We start from the raw sequence: 20,618 nt of genomic DNA on the forward strand, positions 1-20,618 counted from the left end.
CATCTCCAGTGAAACCAAGAAAACCAGTTAGGCACCTTAGGCATTTCTGAAAACTTATCTATGATATGGTGGATATTGTCCAACTGAACTTGAACAGTCTGAGAGAAATCAGACAAATTAAAACAACCCATTCCTGGGGAATGTTCACATCCCTTATGTTCTTTTAACAGTAAATAGTCTGTAGTTGTAAGATTTTGGAGCGCTACAATTTGCACTTCTCCTAATTCTTGGTTGAGTTCCAACAGTATAGATCCAGTCAAATTTGTTGTTTTACTGTATGCACAGGCCAGCTTAGATATCTCCTTCATTCCCATGGCAAGTCCAGGAGCTCTGGTGGGATGAGTGCATCTACAGCTGTAGCAGTGCATGGATCTTTGTTGGGGTTTTTTGATGATCATCTTCTGGCATGAGTCTTCCAGAGAGTGCTGATGTTGGAAGTTCTTTTTCATATCGTATCTTAGTTCATTTTCGGGGTAGCCCAATTAGGCTTTGATCCTCTGTATAAACACAAACAGACCCTTTGCCTACACTTTTATATGCCTTTTATACCCTTGTGTAGAACTCATTGGAGGTTACCACATAGGAACTACCCTTTTTCTTGTTTTGTTTACTTTTGTTTTGTTTTTGGTATCACTAATCTACACTTACATGATGAATATTATGTTTACTAGGCTCTCCCCTATACCAGGTCTCCCCTATAAACCCCTTTATAGTCTCTGTCCATCAGCATAGCAAAATGTTGTAGAATCACTACTTGCCTTCTCTGTGTTGTACAGCCCTCCCTTTTCTCCTACCCCCCCATGCATGCTAATCTTAATTCTCCCTACTTCTCCCCCCCTTACCCCTCCCTACCCACCCATCCTCCCCAGTCCCTTTCCCTTTGGTACCTGTTAGTCCATTCTTGAGTTCTGTGATTCTGCTGCTGTTTTGTTCCTTCAGTTCTTCCTTTGTTCTTATATTCCACAGATAAGTGAAATCATTTGGTATTTCTTTCTCCGCTTGGCTTGTTTCACTGAGCATAATACCCTCCAGCTCCATCCATGTTGCTGCAAATGGTTGGATTTGCCCTTTTCTTACGGCTGAGTAGTATTCCATTGTGTAAATGTACCACATCTTCTTTATCCATTCATCTATCGATGGACATTTAGGTTGCTTCCAATTCTTGGCTATTGTAAATCGTGCTGCAATAAACATAGGGGTGCATCTGTCTTTCTCAAACTTGATTGCTGCATTCTTAGGGTAAATTCCTAGGAGTGCAATTCCTGGGTCAAATGGTAAGTCTGTTTTGAGCATTTTGATGTACCTCCATACTGCTTTCCACAATGGTTGAACTAACTTACATTCCCACCAGCAGCGTAGGAGGGTTCCCCTTTCTCCACAGCCTCGCCAACATTTGTTGTTGTTTGTCTTTTGGAAGGCAGCCATCCTTACTGGTGTGAGGTGATACCTCATTGTAGTTTTAATTTGCATTTCTCTGATAATTAGCGATGTGGAGCATCTTTTCATGTGTCTGTTGGCCATCTGTATTTCTTTTTTGGAGAACTGTCTGTTCAGTTCCTCTGCCCATTTTTTAATTGGGTTATTTTTTGTTTGTTTGTTGAGGCATGTGAGCTCTTTATATATTCTGGACGTCAAGCCTTTATCGGATGTGTCATTTTCAAATATATTCTCCCATACTGTAGGGTTCCTTTTTGTTCTATTGATGGTGTCCTTTGCTGTACAGAAGCTTTTCAGCTTAATATAGTCCCACTTACTCATTTTTGCTGTTGTTTTCCTTGCCCGGGGAGATATGTTCAAGAAGAGGTCACTCATGTTTATGTCTAAGAGGTTTTTGCCTATGTTTTCTTCCAAGAGTTTAATGGTTTCATGACTTACATTCAGGTCTTTGAACCATTTTGAGTTTACTTTTGTATATGGGGTTAGACAATGGTCCAGTTTCATTCTCCTATATGTAGCTGTCCAGTTTTGCCAGCACCATCTGTTGAAGAGACTGTCATTTCGCCATTGTATGTCCATGGCTCCTTTATCAAATATTAATTGACCACATATGTCTGGGTTAATGTCTGGATTCTCTAGTCTGTTCCATTGGTCTGTGGCTCTGCTCTTGTGCCAGTACCAAATTGTCTTGATTACTATGGCTTTATAGTAGAGCTTGAAGTTGGGGAGTGAGATCCACCCTACTTTATTCTTCTTTCTCAGGATTGCTTTGGCTATTCGGGGTCTTTGGTGTTTCCATATGAATTTTTGAACTATTTGTTCCAGTTCATTGAAGAATGTTGCTGGTAGTTTCATAGGGATTGCATCAAATCTGTATATTGCTTTGGGCAGGATGGCCATTTTGACGATATTAATTCTTCCTAGCCACGAGCATGGGATGAGTTTCCATCTGTTAGTGTCCCCTTTAATCTCTCTTAAGAGTGACTTGTAGTTTTCAGAGTATAAGTCTTTCACTTCTTTGGTTAGGTTTATTCCTAGGTATTTTATTTTTTCTGATGCAATTGTGAATGGAGTTGTTTTCATGATTTCTCTTTCTGTTGGTTCATTGTTAGTATATAGGAAAGCCACAGATTTCTGTGTGTTGATTTTGTATCCTGCAACTTTGCTGTATTCCGATATCAGTTCTAGTAGTTTTGGGGTGGAGTCTTTAGGGATTTTTATGTACAGTATCATGTCATCTGCAAATAGTGACAGTTTAACTTCTTCTTTACCAATCTGGATTCCTTGTATTTCTTTATTTTGTCTGATTGCCGTGGCTAGGACCTCCAGTACTATGTTAAATAACAGTGTAGAGAGTGGGCATCCCTGTCTAGTTCCCGATCTCAGTGGAAATGCTTTCAGCTTCTCGCTGTTCAATATAATGTTGGCTGTGGGTTTATCATAGATGGCCTTTATTATGTTGAGCTACTTGCCCTCTATACCCATTTTGCTGAGAGTTTTTATCATGAATGGATGTTGAACTTTGTCAAATGCTTTTTCAGCATCTATGGAGATGATCATGTGGTTTTTGTCTTTCTTTTTGTTGATGTGGTGGATGATGTTGATGGACTTTCGAATGTTGTACCATCCTTGTATCCCTGGGATGAATCCCACTTGGTCATGGTGATCCTTTTGATGTATTTTTGAATTCGGTTTGCTAATATTTTGTTGAGTATTTTTGCATTTGCGTTCATCAGGGATATTGGTCTGTAGTTTTCTTATTTGGTGGGGTCTTTGCCTGGTTTTGGTATTACGGTGATGTTAGCTTCATAGAATGAGTTCGGGAGTATCCCCTCCTCCTCTATTTTTTGGAAAACTTTAAGGAGAATGGGTATTATGTCTTCCCTGTATGTCTGATAAAATTCCGAGGTAAATCCATCTGGCCCGGGGGTTTTGTTCTTTGGTAGTTTTTTGATTACCGCTTCAATTTTGTTGCTGGTAATTGGTCTGTTTAGATTTTCTGTTCCTTTCTGGGTCAATCTTGGAAGGTTGTATTTTTCTAGGAAGTTGTCCATTTCTCCTAGGTTTCCCAGCTTGTTTGCATATAGGTTTTCATAGTATTCTCTAATAATTCTTTGTATTTCTGTGGGGTCCGTTGTGATTTTTCCTTTCTCGTTTCTGATACTGTTGATTTGTGTTGACTCTCTTTTCTTCTTAATAAGTCTGGCTAGAGGCTTATCTATTTTGTTAATTTTCTCGAAGAACCAGCTCTTGGTTTCATTGATTTTTGCTATTGTTTTATTCTTCTCAATTTTATTTATTTCTTCTCTGATCTTTATTATGTCCCTCCTTCTGCTGACCTTAGGCCTCATCTGTTCTTCTTTTTCCAATTTCGATAATTGTGACATTAGACCATTCATTTGGGATTGTTCTTCCTTTTTCAAATATGCTTGGATTGCTATATACTTTCCTCTTAAGACTGCTTTTGCTGTGTCCCACAGAAGTTGGGGCTTAGTGTTGTTGTTGTCATTTGTTTCCATATATTGCTGGATCTCCATTTTGATTTGGTCATTGATCCATTGATTATTTAGGAGCGTGTTGTTAAGCCTCCATGTGTTTGTGAGCCTCTTTGCTTTCTTTGTACAGTTTATTTCTAGTTTTATGCCTTTGTGGTCTGAAAAGTTGGTTGGTAGGATTTCAATCTTTTGGAATTTTCTGAGGCTCTTTTTGTGGGCTAGTATGTGGTCTATTCTGGAGAATGTTCCATGTGCACTTGAGAAGAATGTATATCCTGTTGCTTTTGGATGTAGAGTTCTATAGATGTCTATTAGGTCCATCTGCTCTACTGTGTTGTTCAGTGCTTCCGTGTCCTTACTTATTTTCTGCCCGGTGGATCTATCCTTTGGGGTGAGTGGTGTGTTGAAGTCTCCTAGAATGAATGCATTGCAGTCTATTTCCCCGTTTAGTTCTGTCAGTATTTGTTTCACATATATGCTGGTGCTCCTGTGTTGGGTGCATATATATTTAGAATGGTTATATCCTCTTGTTGGACTGAGCCCTTTATCATTTTGTAGTGTCCTTCTTTATCTCTTGTTACTTTCTTTGCTTTGAAGTCTATTTTGTCTGATATTAGTACTGCAACCCCTGCTTTCTTCTCGCTGTTGTTTGCCTGAAATATGTTTTTCCATCCCTTGACTTTTAGTCTGTACATGTCTTTGGGTTTGAGGTGAGTTTCTTGTAAGCAGCATATAGATGGGTCTTGCTTTTTTATCCATTCTATTACTCTGTGTCTTTTGATTGGTGCATTCAGTCCATTTACATTTAGGGTGACTATTGAAAATATGTACTTATTGCCATTGCAGGCTTTAAATTCGTGGTTACGAAAGGTTCAAGGTTAGCCTCTTTAGTATCTTACTGCCTAACTTAGCTCGCTTATTGAGCTGTTATATACACTGTCTTGAGATTCTTTTCTTCTCTCCCTTCTCATTCCTCCTCCTCCATTCTTCATATGTTGGGTGTTTTGTGCTCTGCTCTTTCTAGGAGTTCTCCCATCTAGAGCAGTCCCTGTAAGATGCTCTGTAGAGGTGGTTTGTGGAAAGCAAATTCCCTCAGCTTTTGTTTGTCTTGGAATTGTTTAATCCCACCGTCATATTTGAATGATAGTCGTGCTGGATACAGTATCCTTGGTTCAAGGCCCTTCTGTTTCATTGTATTAAATATATCATGCCATTCTCTTCTGGCCTGTAGGTTTTCTGCCGAGAAGTCTGATGTTAGCCTGATGGGTTTTCCTTTATAGGTGACCTTTTTCTCTCTAGCTGCCTTTAAAACTCTTTCCTTGTCCTTGATCTTTGCCATTTTAATTATTATGTGTCTTGGTGTTGTCCTCCTTGGATCCTTTCTGTTGGGGGTTCTGTGTATTTCCGTGGTCTGTTCGATTATTTCCTCCCCCAGTTTGGGGAAGTTTTCAGCAATTATTTCTTCTAAGATACTTTCCATCTCTTTTCCTCTCTCTTCTTCTTCTGGAATCCCTATAGTATGGATATTGTTCCTTTTGGATTGGTCACACAGTTCTCTTAACATTGTTTCATTCCTGGAGATCCTTTTGTCTCTCTCTATGTCAGCTTCTATGCGTTCCTGTTCTCTGATTTCAATTCCATCAATGGCCTCTTGCATCCTATCCATTCTGCTCATAAACCCTTCCAGAGTTTGTTTCATTTCTGTGATCTCTTTTCTGGCATCTGTGATCTCCCTCCGGACTTCATCCCATTTCTCTTGTGTATTTCTCTGCATCTCTGTCAGCATGTTTATGATTCTTATTTTGAATTCTTTTTCAGGAAGACTGGTTAGGTCTGTCTCCTTCTCTGGTGTTGTCTCTGTGATCTTTGCCTGCCTGTAGCTTTGCCTTTTCATGGTGATAGGAATAGTTTGCAGAGCTGGGACGAGTGACGGCTGGAAGAACTTCCCTTCTTGTTGGTTTGTGGCCCTCCTCTCCTGGGAGAACAGCGACCTCTAGTGGCTTGTGCTGCGCAGCTGCGCACAGACATGGTTTCTGCTTCCTGTCCGGCTGCAATGGAGTTAATCTCCGCTGTTCCTGTGGGCGTGGCCTGGCTCGGGCAGCTACTCCAAAGTGGTGGAGTCGCGTTGGAGCGGGAGCGGCTGGGAGGCTATTTATCTCCGTAAGGGGCCTCCCTGCTCCCTGCAGCCCAGGGGTTAGGCTGCCCAGAGATCCCTAGATTCCCTACCTCTGGGTTAAATGTCCCGCCCTGCTCCTTTAAGACTTCCAAAAAGCACCCGCCAACACAAAACAACGACCACCAAAAAAAAAAAAGGTGGCTGCTCGTTTTTCTTTATTGTCCAGCGCCAGCCTCAGGCATCTGCTCACCGGTCTTGCTGCCCTGTTTCCCTAGTATTGGGGTCCCTATCCCTTTAAGACTTCCAAAAAGCGTTCGCCAAAACAAAACAGAAAAAAAAAAAAATGGTCGCGCGCTTTTCTTATGTTCTCCGGCGCCCGGCCTCCGGTGCCCGCTCACTGTTCTTGCTGCCCTGTTTTCCTAGTATCCAGGGCCCCCTGGGTATGTACTGTGTCTGCACTCTGGCCCAGATGGCTGGGGCTGGGTGTTCAGCAGTCCTGGGCTCCGTCTCCCTCCTGCTCTGCCTATTCTTCTCCTGTCGGGAGCTGGGGGGATGGGCGCTCGGTTCCCGCCGGGCCGGGGCTTGTATCTTACCCACTTCACGAGGCACTGGGTTCTCTCAGGTGTGGATGTGGTCTGGATATTGTCCTGTGTCCTCTGGTCTTTATTCTAGGAAGGGTTGTCTTTGTTATATTTTCATAGATATATGTGGTTTTGGGAGGAGATTTCCGCTGCTCTACTCACGTCGCCATCTTCCGCCCCTCTATACCACATCTTTTTAAATTGAAGTATCATTGATCTACGATCTTATGTTGGTCTCAAATGTACAGCAGAGTGGTTCAACATTTGCCCATACTATTAAATCCTAACCCCCTCTAGTGCAATTACTATCTATCAATGTAGAAAAAGGTTACAGAATCACTGACTATATTCTCCATGATGCACTGTTCCCATGACCAATTTATATTATGACTGAGAATTTTTACACCGCTTTATTCTCCTCACCATTCCCCCCCATCCACTAGTCACTTCTCAGTGTCTATGAAGTCTACTGCTGTTTTGTTCCTTCTGTTTTGCTTTGTTTTTATATTCCACAAATAAGTGAAATCATATAGGATTTGTCTTTCTCTGTTTGGCTTATTTCACTGAGCATAATACCCTCTAGATCCATCCATGTTGTTGCAAATGGGAGGATTTCTTTTCTTTTTATGGCTTAATAGTATTCCATTGTATTACATTTTCTTTATTAACCTGTTGATGAAAATTTAAGTTGTTTCTATATCTGAGCTATTGAGAAGAAGGCTGCAGCGAACAAAGCAGTGCAGGTACCTCTTTGAGATTCTGATTTCAATTCCTCTGGATAAATACCCAGAAGTGGGATTACTGGGTCATGAGGTAATTCTGTTTTTAGTGTTTGAGGAACTTCCATACTGTTTTCCAAAATAGCTGTACCAATTTACATTCCTACCAACAGTGTACCAGGTTTCCCTTTTATCCACATCCTCAGTTATCCTTTTTAAAAAAATAGTAGCCATCCTAAAAGGTGTGAGGTGATACCTCCTTGTGGGTTTGAAGTTGTAATGCCTCCAGATTTATTCTTTTTTCAAGATTGGTTTGAGTATTTGGGGTCTTTTGTGGTTCCATAAAAATTTTAGCATTTTTTTCTCTATTTCTGTGAAAATATTATTGGAATTTTGATAGGGACTGTATATTGAATCTAGGTGTGTTTGTAAGCAAGAGAAAAGTGGCAAGGGAGATTTAACATATAAGAGGGAAAAGTGATAGTAAAAATGAGAACCTAGAGTTAAAAAGGAATCATATTCTGTAGAGATGGAAGTTTAAAAAAAAAGAAACCATTCTAAAAATGAGGTAGAGACCCTAAAAAAAAGGGAAAAGGGGTAGTAATATACAAGAGTGACAATTAGGCTCTGTTGCCAATGATCATAAACTCTAAAGTAGAAGCACTATGAATGAGCTAATGAGAAGAAGGCCGCTCTCAACTTAGAACAAAAAATGTATTATGTGTATTAGTTATAATGGAAATGTAAATTAAATCCACAATGAGATAACATTTCAACCACTGAAACAAATACAAAAGATAGACAGTAACAAGCATTGGTGAGAATGTGGAGTAATGGGAATCCTTGATTTAGAAAAGAGCTAGGCAGTTTCTTAAAAAATTAACCATGATCCTGCCATTTGTGTCAAAATAGATGGGTCTTGAGGGCATTATGCTAAGTGCAATACGTCAGACAGAGAAAGACAATATAGTATCATCATACTTATACGTGGAATCTAAGAAAGCCAAACTCATAGAAACAGAGAGTAGAAGGGTGGTTACCAACGGCTGGGGAGTGGGAGGAATGGGGAGATGTTGGTCAAAGGACACAAGATATGCCAGTTATGAGATGATTAAATTCTGGGGATCTAGTATACAACAATGTGACTATAGTTAACAATATTGTATTATATACTCAAAAGTTGCTAGATATGGTAAATGTTTTTACCACACACAAAAAATTGGTGAGGTGATGGAGGTGTTAATTACCCTTATTGAGGTAATAATTTCACAATACACATGTGTATTAAATCAGCACATTGTACACCTTAAACTTACATGTTACAAGTCAATTATATCTCAGTAAAGCTGGAAAAAAAAGTTAAGCAATACCTAGCAGTCCCATTCCTAGATATCTAAACCATGAGAAATGAAAACATCCACACAAAGACTTCCTCCTCATGAATGTTCTTAGCAGCATTACTGATAAAAGCAAAAAAATGGAAACAACCTAAGTGTCTATTAAATAATGAATGGATAGACAAACTGTGGTGTATCCCTGTAATGAAATGTTATCCAGTAATAAAAAAGGGCCAACTACTGATATATGCTATGGCATGGATGAACCTCAAAAACATTATGTTAAATGAAAGACAAACATAAGAGACTACATACTGTATTATTCTATTTATATGAAATGCCCAGAAAAAGCAAATACACATAGACAGAAAGGAGATTAGTGGTTGTCTGGGGTGGGGAGATGGGAATTAACAGTTAATGAATATGAGGGATCTTATTAGGGTGACAGAAATGTTTTAAGGCTGATTTATAGTGATGGATCACTTACCAAATTTACAACTTGGTAAATTTATTAAAAATCATTGAATTGTACCTTTGAAATGGATGAATTATGTGGTATGTAAAATATGCCTAAAGTTGTTAACATGCATTATATGTAATTTGGTTTGTCCATTAAATAACCAATTTAAATTTGAATTAAAAATTAAAAATTTATAAATTGACTTTAAATGATTTAAATTTTTGTAACAAAATGAGAAAATCCCTCACGTCTGAATAAAACAGACAACAGTAAAACTAAATAGAATCAGGCAATGTTTTCTACATTTTAGTGTTCTTGATTCCTTTGAACAGATATAGAAGTCCTGGAGAAAAATAATTTTAGAGTTTAAGGGAGCTTCAGTGTTTGTTCAATCCAAATCCTTCAGTTTACTCCTGAGGTAACTGTGCTAGAAAAACAGGAAGACCTCACCAAGGTCACATGGCAAGTGAGTAGTAGGACTACATAAGAATTCAGATCTCCTGACTTTCAATCTAGTTTCTTTAAATTATACTGTAAAACTTCCTACATTTTCTCAGAACAGAAACTGAGAAAAATTTAGAGAAAAACAACTCATTTTATGGTACTACATATTTTGGTACTGCTATAAATATTCTTGAGCTTTGTTTTAGGAGGCAGTTAAGTTATTTGGAAATCAGTTGATTCTTTAACATCTTGCTTTTAAGATTTATTAGGTTATCTTGTAGTAGTGATCAGTCTAGGTCTAATTATTCCCCACTAGTGAGACATGACCCTTCTGAGAACTACCCAGTATCCTGTAAATTGTGAGGTTTTTCAATATGGCTAGTGGGAAGAGGCACTATTCCTAGTTTTGTGTATGATTCCCTCTAATCATCCAGTAGTTGTTCGCCTAGCTTCAGGTAGTTTCCTCACATGCGGAGAGCCTCTCTGCAGATACACAGTTCTCTCTTTGTGCAGCCCTCTTCTCTCCAGCCCTAGCTGCATGGGTCTCTCTGGACTCTCTCTCTTCAGTTCTGTTTCCTTAACTTAGGGTGTCCATATGGCTCTTGACATGATTCCTCCTTTCCTGTGCCATGACCTGGAAACTAAAGGCAGTAAACTGAAGCAACTGGAGCTCATTTACGATTTCTATAGTTTCTCATTTCTCAGAGTTCACTGTCTTTCATTGCCTGATATCTAACTTCTTAAAAATTGTTTCTTCATATGTTTTCTCTGCTTTTTGAGTTGTTCAGATATTTAACTGTTAGGTAGGAGCTAAATCATTCGTTATTCTAGCATGGCTGAAAGCAGAAATCCTAGTGCTATCATTTTTTGTACTCTGAAATCCTGGGTCTAAGAACTCTCTACTTCATGAATAGGCTAATAAAAACTTCTCTCCTTTTAACAGCCCTTTTTTCTTTTACCTGTTCTCAAAATCAGAAGCATAACTCTTATTAATTCTTATAAATTATTTGGTAAGAACTACCTGGCAAAAGTAAATGCTTGATTTAAGTATGGTGATTACCATGCACAATTTTACATAAAAATCCTTTTATAACATACAGCACACATAGAAGTACTACTATAAATATCAAAGCTGAAAACAGTCTTTCATCTCTTAAAATTATTATTACCTTAGGGATATGACATCAGCAAGATGGAGACCTAGGAGGTCCCAGTGCTCACCTACCTCACAAAAAACAGTAAGTAACTATAAACTGACAAAAAAACAGCTCTTAGAAAGCTCTGGACTGTGACAAAGAAGCAGCAAAACCTTGTGGAGCTCATAAACCAAGGATGACTACATAGAAAAGTGTAGGAAGCATTTTACCTGTGTCACCCCATCCCCCAGTCCAGGGGAGCTTGGTGTTAAGAGGGATCCTGTTGGAGGGATTTCACCCCACAGGAAAAAGGAGAGCAGGAGAACCCCAGCAAACCTCACCGCCGTTGACATTTGTGCACTGTTGGTGGGAATGTAATTCGGTACAGCCATTATGGAAAGCAGTATGGCAGTTCTTCAAAAACTTAAAAATAGAACTACCATATGATCCAGAAATCCCACTCCTGGGTATATATCTGAAGGAAATGAAATCATCATCTTGAGGCAGTATTGGCACTCTTATGTTCATCACATCATTATTCACAAGAGCCAAGATATGAAAACAAACTAGAAGTCTTTTAGTGCATGAACATAAAGAAAAGGCACACACACATATACACATGAATATTATTAAAAAAAGGAAATCCTGCCATTTGTGACAAGGATGAATTTGTAGGGCATTATGCTAACTGAAATAAGCCAAACAGAGAAAATATGAAAGACAAATCTAAAAGAAAAAAAAAAGCCAACTTCAGAGAATAGCATGGTGGCTGCCAGGAGCTGGGCAGGAAGGGGGAAATGAAATGTAGTTCAAAGGGTACAAACTTTCAGTTATGAGAAGAATATGTTCTGATGATTTAATGTACAGCATGGTGACTACAGGTAATAATATGGTACTGTACACTTGAAAGTTGCTGAGAGTAGACCTTAAACATTCCTACCACACAGAAAAAAGAGTTAATGATATGAGGTAATGGACGTGTTAATTATGATGATCCTGGTAATCATTCTACAATCATTTGGATATTATATCATCACATTGCATACTTTAAATATATAAAATTATACCTGTCCCTTATTCCTCAATCAAGTTGGGAAAATACTGTATAAATATTAAATTTTAAAAAAATATAAGAGGAGAACTCTCCTACACTGCTGGTGGGAATGTAAACTAGTTCAACCATTGTGGAAAGCAATATGGAGGTTCCTCAAAAAACTAAAAATAGAAATACCATTTGATCCAGGAATTCTACTCCTAGGAATTTACCCAAAGAAAACAACTTTTCAGATTCAAAAGGATATATGCACCCCTATGTTTACTGCAGCACAATTTACAATAGTCAAGATATGGAAGCAACCTAAGTGTCCATCAGTAGATGAATAGATAAAGAAGATATGGTACATACACACAATGGAATACTATTAAGCCATAGAAAGAAACAAATCCTACCATTTGTAACAACATGGATAGAGCTAGAGGGCATTATGCTCAGTGAAATAAGTCAGGCCGAGAAAGACAAATATCAAATGACTTCCCTCATTTGTGGAGTATAACAACGAAACAAAACTGAAGGAACAAAACAGCTGCAGACTCACAGACTCCAAGAAGAGACTAATGGTTACCAAAAGGGAGGGCTCGGGGAGGGGGAAGGGGATTGTGGGGTATCATGACTGGTGCACATGGTGTGTGTGTGGTCATGGGGAAGACAGTGTAGCTCAGAGAAGACAAATAGGGACTCTGTGGCATCTTACTACACTGATGGACAGTGACTGCAATGGGGTATGGGGGAGATTCGATAATAAGGGTGAAGGTAATAACCACATTGCTTTTCTTGTGAAACCATCATAAGAGTGTATATCAATGATACCTTAATAAAAAAAAAGTAAGGTCTTGTTGCCATTGGCTCTAATTAGGCTCTGGAGCTACATCTATACTTGTACACTTCAAATACAACATCTGAAGTGTACCTGTACCATTTAACACTTTTTGCATTACCTTCTGCACACAGGGAATTCATTTCTATCAAAACAATAACCAGGGTCAATGAAAATTTTCTTCATTGCATTCTGGAGCCAAAGGGCAACTGAACAATCTTTTTTTAAAAAAATTTTTTATTAAAGTATGATTGATATACACTCTTATGAAGGTTTCACATGAAAAAACAATGTGGTTACTACATTTACCCATATTATCAAGTCCCCACCCATACCCCAATGCAGTCACTGTCCATCAGTGCAGCAAGATGCCACAGATTCACTGTGGGCCTTCTCTGTGCTAAACTGCTGAACAATCTATTTTTAATTGCCCACTTTGCAGAGGTCAAAAACCAAAGTGCTAATAGAATTTAACTGCCCCACTACTATACTACGGGAGAGATGAGACTGGGTTATTACCCAACTTGGTTCTTCAGTGATTCAAAATGTGACATAAAGAACTGAACTCAATACCTGAAGTGTGCAGAATCACCCATATGTATAGTAAAACTACTATTTCCTTTGACCTCAATCTGAAACTTTAAATGTTTCAAATAGAGAGTACATTAGCCTTTAATCAGCTGTATCACACTGCATCAAGTAAAACTGCCTGCTTTTTAAATACTAAGATAGGCCCTCACATCTTGTCAGTGCAATTTTTAAAACATCAACAATTGTAGGACTATGCTTCTATCTCTGTAAATTTCATCCTATTGGTTTTAGTTCTGCATTTTGGCCTATTAATTTCAACTTTGAACCTAAGCTTGTTATTCCAGGTATTCCCAGGTGTGGCTTACTGGCAACAGAAACCACTTGGAGTTCATAAAAAAAAACACATAAAAATCCCTGGACCCCTTTTCAGAGGTCCTGATTCATAAGGTGTAGTATGAACCAAACAAGTCTACCTATAACAAACCCTCAAGTAATCTCCAAACAGCCACATTTGGGAATCACTGTTCTCTCATATCTGTTAATCCAAAAATTGAAACCAGGTATTCAAACAAATACATATACATGCATATTCACAGCAGCACTATTCACAATAGCAAAAAGGGGGAAACAGCCCAAATATCCAAAAACAGATGAATACATAAACAGACTGTGGATATATATAAAATGAAACATTATTTAGCCATAAAAAGAAGTGCTGATACATGTTATACATGAATGAACCTTGAAAACATTATGTTAAGTGAAAGAAGCCACACATAAAAGGTCAATTATTGTATAATTCCATTTATATGAACAGGTAAACCCACAGAGACAGATACAGATTGGCAGTTGCCAGGGGTTGGGGAAAGGGGGTAAGGGTCAGCAGATGCCTAATGGATATGGGGATTCTTTTGGGGTGAAGATGTTTTTCACTGGATAAAGGTGGTGCTTGCACAACATTATTTAGTGTACTAAACGGCACTCAACTGTTCAGCTTAAAATAGCTTATTTTATGTTATGTGAATCTCACCTCAAAAAAAAAGAAAGATAGTGTAAACCAGGTATTTAAGACATCTAGAAGGTTTAAGTAGGTACTAGGATAGTGATGGAAAAAGTAACAGTTCAGCATGCTCTTTAAGTTATGACTAGACATAGTGCAGACATATTTTGTCCTAGCAGTAACGAAGGAAATAAAATTAATCCACAGCAGATGGGGAAGTATAGAACAAGAATTAGGAGGTTAAGCAATCTTTTTCTAAATCAAGTTTTATTGGAATACAGCTTTGAACATTTCTTTATGTTGTCCGTGGCTGCTTACAGGCTGCCATGCCAGATTTGAGTAGTTATGACAGGGACTATATGGCTTGCAAGCCTAAAATATTTAATATCTGGTCCTTTAAGGAATGGTTTTTGACACTGTATAAAATATGCTACACTTACATAGCATATTAGGGCCAAACTAAGTTCACACTAAAGCAAAGATGCAAAAGGAAAAGGCAAGAAAAAATAAGTCCATAATCATGGTGTCCTATGTAAAGTGCTTATGGAGAATTCAAAGGCTTAACTGTTTTAAGTACTGAGTGAAAAATGATTACGTGTTTGGGAACTTAATAAGAAGAACATCAAGTGAACATCAAAATCCATAACAGGGAGGTATTTACCTGTAATCTAGCTGGCTATAAAAACCTTCACTAAAGCTTTAAAAGAAAGCTTTTACTTTCCCCAGGTCTAAAATTGTCAATAAATACAATCCTTTAGGAGGGTAGATAGGTAGGACTTTCTGTGGGCCAGCTGCACTTTAGAATAGTTAAAATGTGGAAGTTGAATTAGAAATACCTTCTATTTATGAGTGATGATGATAATTTTTTAAAAAAAGAATTAGCAATTAGTCCAAAGGAAAGCAGAAAACTTTCAGACTTTGCTTTCATTTTCATTCATAAATTGTGCCCAAAGAGTATCTTTAAATAGTCAGAAATTGTATAATTCCATTTATATGAACAGGTAAACCCTTTTTTACTCTTGTAAGAAATTATATCTTCAGACTCTGAATTTAGTTAAAGTCTTTGAAAACAAGATTATACGTAAACAATGTCTGTCTTCCCTATTTACTATGTGAATTTCAAGAGTTTTTCAAAGCATGATCATATCAAAGAATGTTCAGGAAAGGGTAAAGGTGGCAGCAAATTCTCTCCAGTAATGCAAGTACAGCATAGAGAACATAGTCAATAATTCTTTAACATCTTTCTGTGTTGACAAACAGTAACTACTCTAGTTGGGGTGAGCATTTAATAATGTATATAACTGTCAAAATACTATGATGTATACTTGAAACCAACATAATACTGTGGATCAACTATACTTCAAAAAAAAAATCTTTACTGTCCTTATACAGATGTGAATAGTTAACAGTGCTGGGGTAAGTAGAGCAATGGTACTACAAATAGGAAGAGACTTCGGTCCTTATTTTAATGTTATAGCTTATAAAGTCTTTCCAAAAGTAACTTTGTTTTGAGTTGGTTTAGTCTGGCCATTGCTTTAAGCCTATAAAGTGAAGGATTTTACAAGGACAAGAAAACCTCCTGTTTTTTTTGTGAACCAATCATCTCTGGTTAAATTTACATTATCCAAAGATGTTAAGAGCCAAAATTCTAGGTAAGTAGGTCATTGTTAGTTGGTTATTTGTATAATATGGCAATGTTGCTTAGTTTCAGTTCTTGCAGGTATTCTGTAAAGGCCTTTAAAGCATGGAGTAGCACAGATATTCTATGACTGCTTAAATTATGGAAGGATTAGAGTCAGAGTATCACTCACATTTGTCATACGGTCATTAGTAATGAATAAACAGATTCTAAAATTTCTTGTAGATATTATTTTTATTCTTTCCATTTACTGCCAAATTTCTCTAACAAGTGGTCTCTACTCATTTTCTTACCTCTGCATTTTCTCTTATTCTTTTTTTTTAAAATCTGTCTAGTTTCACAAACAGCACTGAGGAGTATTAAACAATTTCAGTTTACAGTCAAACTAAACTTATAAACTTACAATCTTGTTATGATACTCATTAGCCTAGGAGGGGCAGCTTCTGAAAATTGTCCAATATTGGGAATTACAATAATAGCAGAATGGGAAGTCAAGGGAATGAAAAATACTAGGGTCCTGGTGAAGATACTGAAGATGGCTGACAAGAGGGTCCAAGCTGAGAGGGGGCACACGTGAAATCTAATGTCCACATGGCTTGCTTCCTTTTTTCCTTCAGGTCTTGAGCCACTTATCATTTTCTCAGTGAAGCTTCTTTTTGATTCTTCTAAATCTGAATGTATCCCCAGTAACTTTGACATTTTCTATTCCCTTTTCCAGATTTACTTTCTTCCATAGTACTTATCACCATTTCATAAGCTATGTATTTTACTTAAATTGTGTATTATTTGTCTCCCACTAGAATGTAATCTCTGAAAAGGAAAGGGTGTTTAGTCGGTCTGCTCACCACATTATTAGCAACACCCAGAAAGGTGCCTAGAATACATCACATGTTTAATAAATATTTGTTGAAATACTGAGTATCTCTCTCAAAGTGAATAAACAAGCAAGTTGTATCTTAGCCCATCTTTTAAAATTTATGTTCAAGTAACTTGCTTGATGCAGTCTTAAAATAAAGTAGGCACAGGCTTTCCTGCCAAAAATATATGCTTTTCTATGATGATACATAGTCATAGTCCTAGCATGCTCAAACAGTACAGACCTCAAGATGCAACTGCATCTTTTTATCTATTTACTATTAAAACAAATGACTTATATCCACTGTGTGGCTATTTCTAAAGGGCACTCTCAAAATATTACAACAGATTATGATTAGTAGCTCCATCAAGAAAGGGAAACCATTTACTTATTTATGGGTACATTTTTCAGTTTACTCATCTTGGCAGTCCATCAATTAATTTACATGGTCTAGTGCATTAGTTCCCAGTTTTTAAAAGCTTTTAAAAATCAAATGCCTGACACCTCTCCACACAATACTAAACCTATTAAATTAATAGCTCATATGATGAGGCCCAGGAATCTGCCTTTTAAAAATATTCTCAATTTCCAAAAAATAGAAGAGGAGGGAATACTCCCAAACTCATTCTATGAAGCCAATATCACCCTAATACCAAAACCAGCCAAAGACCCCACCAAAAAAGAAAATTACAGAACAATATCCCTGATGAACATAGAGGCAAAAATACTCCACAAAATAGTAGCAAACCGAATTCAAAAATACATCAAAAGGATTGTACACCATGACCAAGTGGGATTCATCCCAGGGATGCAAGGATGGTACAACATTCAAAAACCCATTAACATCATCCACCACATCAACAAAAAGAAAGACAAAAATCACATGATCATCTCCATAGATGCCGAAAGAGCATTCAACAAAATTCAACATCCATTCATGATAAAAACTCTCAACAAAATGGGTATAGAGAGCAAGTACCTCAACATAATAAAGGCCATCTATGATAAACCCACAGCCAACATTATATTGAACAGCGAGAAGCTGAAAGCTTTTCCTCTGAGATCGGGGACAAGACAGGGATGCCCACTCTCCCCACTGTTATTTAACATAGTACTGGAGGTCCTAGCCATGGCAATTAGACAAAACAAAGAAATACAAGGAATCCAGATTGGTAAAGAAGAAGTTAAACTGTCACTATTTGCAGATGACATGATATTGTACATAAAAAACCCTAAAGACTCCACTCCAAAACTACTAGAATTGATATCGGAATACAGCAAAGCTGCGGGACACAAAATTAACACACAGAAATCTGTGGCTTTCCTATACACTAACAATGAACTAATAGAAAGAGAAATCAGGAAAACAATTCCATTCACAATTGCATCAAAAATAATAAAATACCTAGGAATAAACCCAACCAAGGAAGTGAAAGACGTATACCCTGAAAACTATAAGATACTATTAAGACAAATTAAAGAGGACACTAACAAATGGAAACTCATCCCATGCTCTTGGCTAGGAAGAATTAATATCGTCAAAATGGCCATCCTGCCCAAAGCAATATACTGATTTGATGCATTCCTTATCAAATTACCAACAACATTCTTCAACGAACTGGAACAAACAGTTCAAAAATTCATACGGAAACACCAAAGACCCTGAACAGCCAAAGCAATCCTGAGAAAGAAGAATAAAGTGAGGGAGAGGGGATCTCGCTCCCCAACCTCAAGCTCTACTACAAAGCCACAGTAATCAAGGCAATTTGGTACTGGCACAAGAACAGACCTACAGACCAGTGGAACAGAAAACAGACTCCAGATAGTAACCCAAACATATATGGTCCATTAATACAATAAAGGAGCCATGGACATACAATGGGGAAATGACAGCCTCTTCAACAGTTGGTGTTGGCAAAACTGGACAGCTACATGTAAGAGAATGAAACTGGATCAGTGTCTAACGCCACACACAAAAGTAAATTCGAAATGGATCAAAGACCTGAATGTAAGTCATGAAACCATAAAACTCTTGGAAAAAAACATAGGCAAAAATCTCTTAGACATAAACATGAGTGACCTCTTCTTGAACATATCTCCCCGGGCAAGGAAAACAAAAGCAAAAACAAACAAGTGGGACTATATTAAGCTGAAAAGCTTCTGTACAGCAAAAGACACCATCAATAGAACAAAAAGGTACCCTACAGTATGGGAGAATATATTCATAAATGACAAATCCGATAAAGGGTTGACACCCAAAATATATAAAGAGCTCATGCACCTCAACAAATGAAAAGCAAATAATCCAATTAAAAAATGGGCAGAGGAGCTGGACAGTTCTCCAAAGAACAAATTCAGATGGCCAACAGACACATGAAAAGATGTTCCACATCGCTAGTCATCAGAGAAATGCAAATTAAAACCACAATGAGATATCACCTCACACCAGTAAGGATCGCCACCATCCAAAAGACAAACAACAACAAATGTTGGCGAGATTGTGGAGAAAGGGGAACCCTCCTACACTGCTGGTGGGAATGTAAATTAGTTCAACCATTGTGGAAAGCAGTATGGAGGCTCCTCAAAAAGCTCAAAATAGACATACCATTTGACCCAGGAATTCCACTTCTAGGAATTTACCCTAAGAATGCAGCAGCCCAGTTTGAAAAAGACAGATGCACCCCTATGTTTATCACAGCACTATTTACAATAGCCAAGAAAAGGAAGCAACCTAAGTGTCCATCAGTAGATGAATGGATAAAGAAGATGTGGTACGTATACAATGGAATATTATTCAGCCATAAGAAGAAAACAAATTCTACCATTTGCAACAACATGGATGGAGCTAGAGGCTATTATGCTCAGTGAAATAAGCCAGGCGGAGAAAGACAAGTACCAAATGATTTCACTCATATGTGGAGTATAAGAACAAAGAAAAACTGAAGGAACAAAACAGCAGCAGAATCACAGAACCCGAGAATGGACTAACAGTTACCAAAGGGAAAGGGACAGGGGAGGATGGGTGGGAAGGGAGGGATAAGGGCGGGGAAAAGGAAAGGGGGCATTATGATTAGCATGTATAGTGTGTGGGGAGCAAGGGGAGGGCTGTGCAACACAGAGAAGACAAGTAGTGATTCTACAGCATCTTACTACGCTGATGGACAGTGACTGTAATGGGGTGTGTGGGGGGGGTCTTGGTGAAGAGGGGAGCCTAATAAACATAATGTTCTTCATGTAATTGTACATTAATGATAACAACAAAAAAAATTCTCCCGCTATTCTGCTATATTGCCAAGTTCAGAAACTACCATTCCAGAAGAGGTATCCCAAGGTTCCTCTTACAGTAAAGGTGACTTACTAGTATCTTTATACTTAAGAGCTTTTTCAGTTCAAAATAATTTATATTTTTCCCAATGATACCCAATTTAGGAGATGACTAAGTCTTAATTTTTTGACAGGTAACAATAGTGGATTTGTAACTATCATTAACATTCTTTAGCATAATGTTCTAAAACTTTTGAATATATGGAGCACAAAAATTAGTTATGGCCATCAGAGTGCCCTAATGACATACCGATTAGTTCTCTTTTGGTATCTATATTTAACAAGCAGAACTGTTAACAAGGCTTTAAGAAACCTAGAAAAGGTAAGAGAGAAACTTCACTAAAGTAGTAAGATCCTTAGATAAGATACAACTCAAAACAGGATTTAAATTTACCTTCCCAAACCGAAGAACGGGAAGTAATGGAAAAGATGGTTGAATAGGAAGGCAAGGTGAAAAACAGCCCCCATATACACACCGAAGAAGCAACTACAGGAAATACAACTAATTCTGAAGATGATCTGAAGACTGCAGAACAAACCATCTACACTTGGTGAAGAAGAGAGGATCACAGTGGGAAGGGTAAGGGGGCAAGGCGCTGAATGATTGGGACCCAAGCCCTTCCCCTATTCCAGCCCACAAGCAGGAGGGAGAGGAACACAGTGGGGAGG

General features: G+C 38.0%; 1 protein-coding gene across 1 annotated transcript in view; it reads right to left on the reverse strand.

Moving 5' to 3' along the window:
* Nucleotides 1-20,618, reverse strand: part of LOC118912915 (uncharacterized) — a 115,832-nt gene that overhangs the window by 18,933 nt on the left and 76,281 nt on the right. The gene's annotated exons all lie outside the window — the stretch shown is intronic.

Source organism: Manis pentadactyla, chromosome 8 (genome assembly GCF_030020395.1).
Source record: "Manis pentadactyla isolate mManPen7 chromosome 8, mManPen7.hap1, whole genome shotgun sequence".
Lineage (NCBI taxonomy): Eukaryota > Metazoa > Chordata > Mammalia > Pholidota > Manidae > Manis > Manis pentadactyla.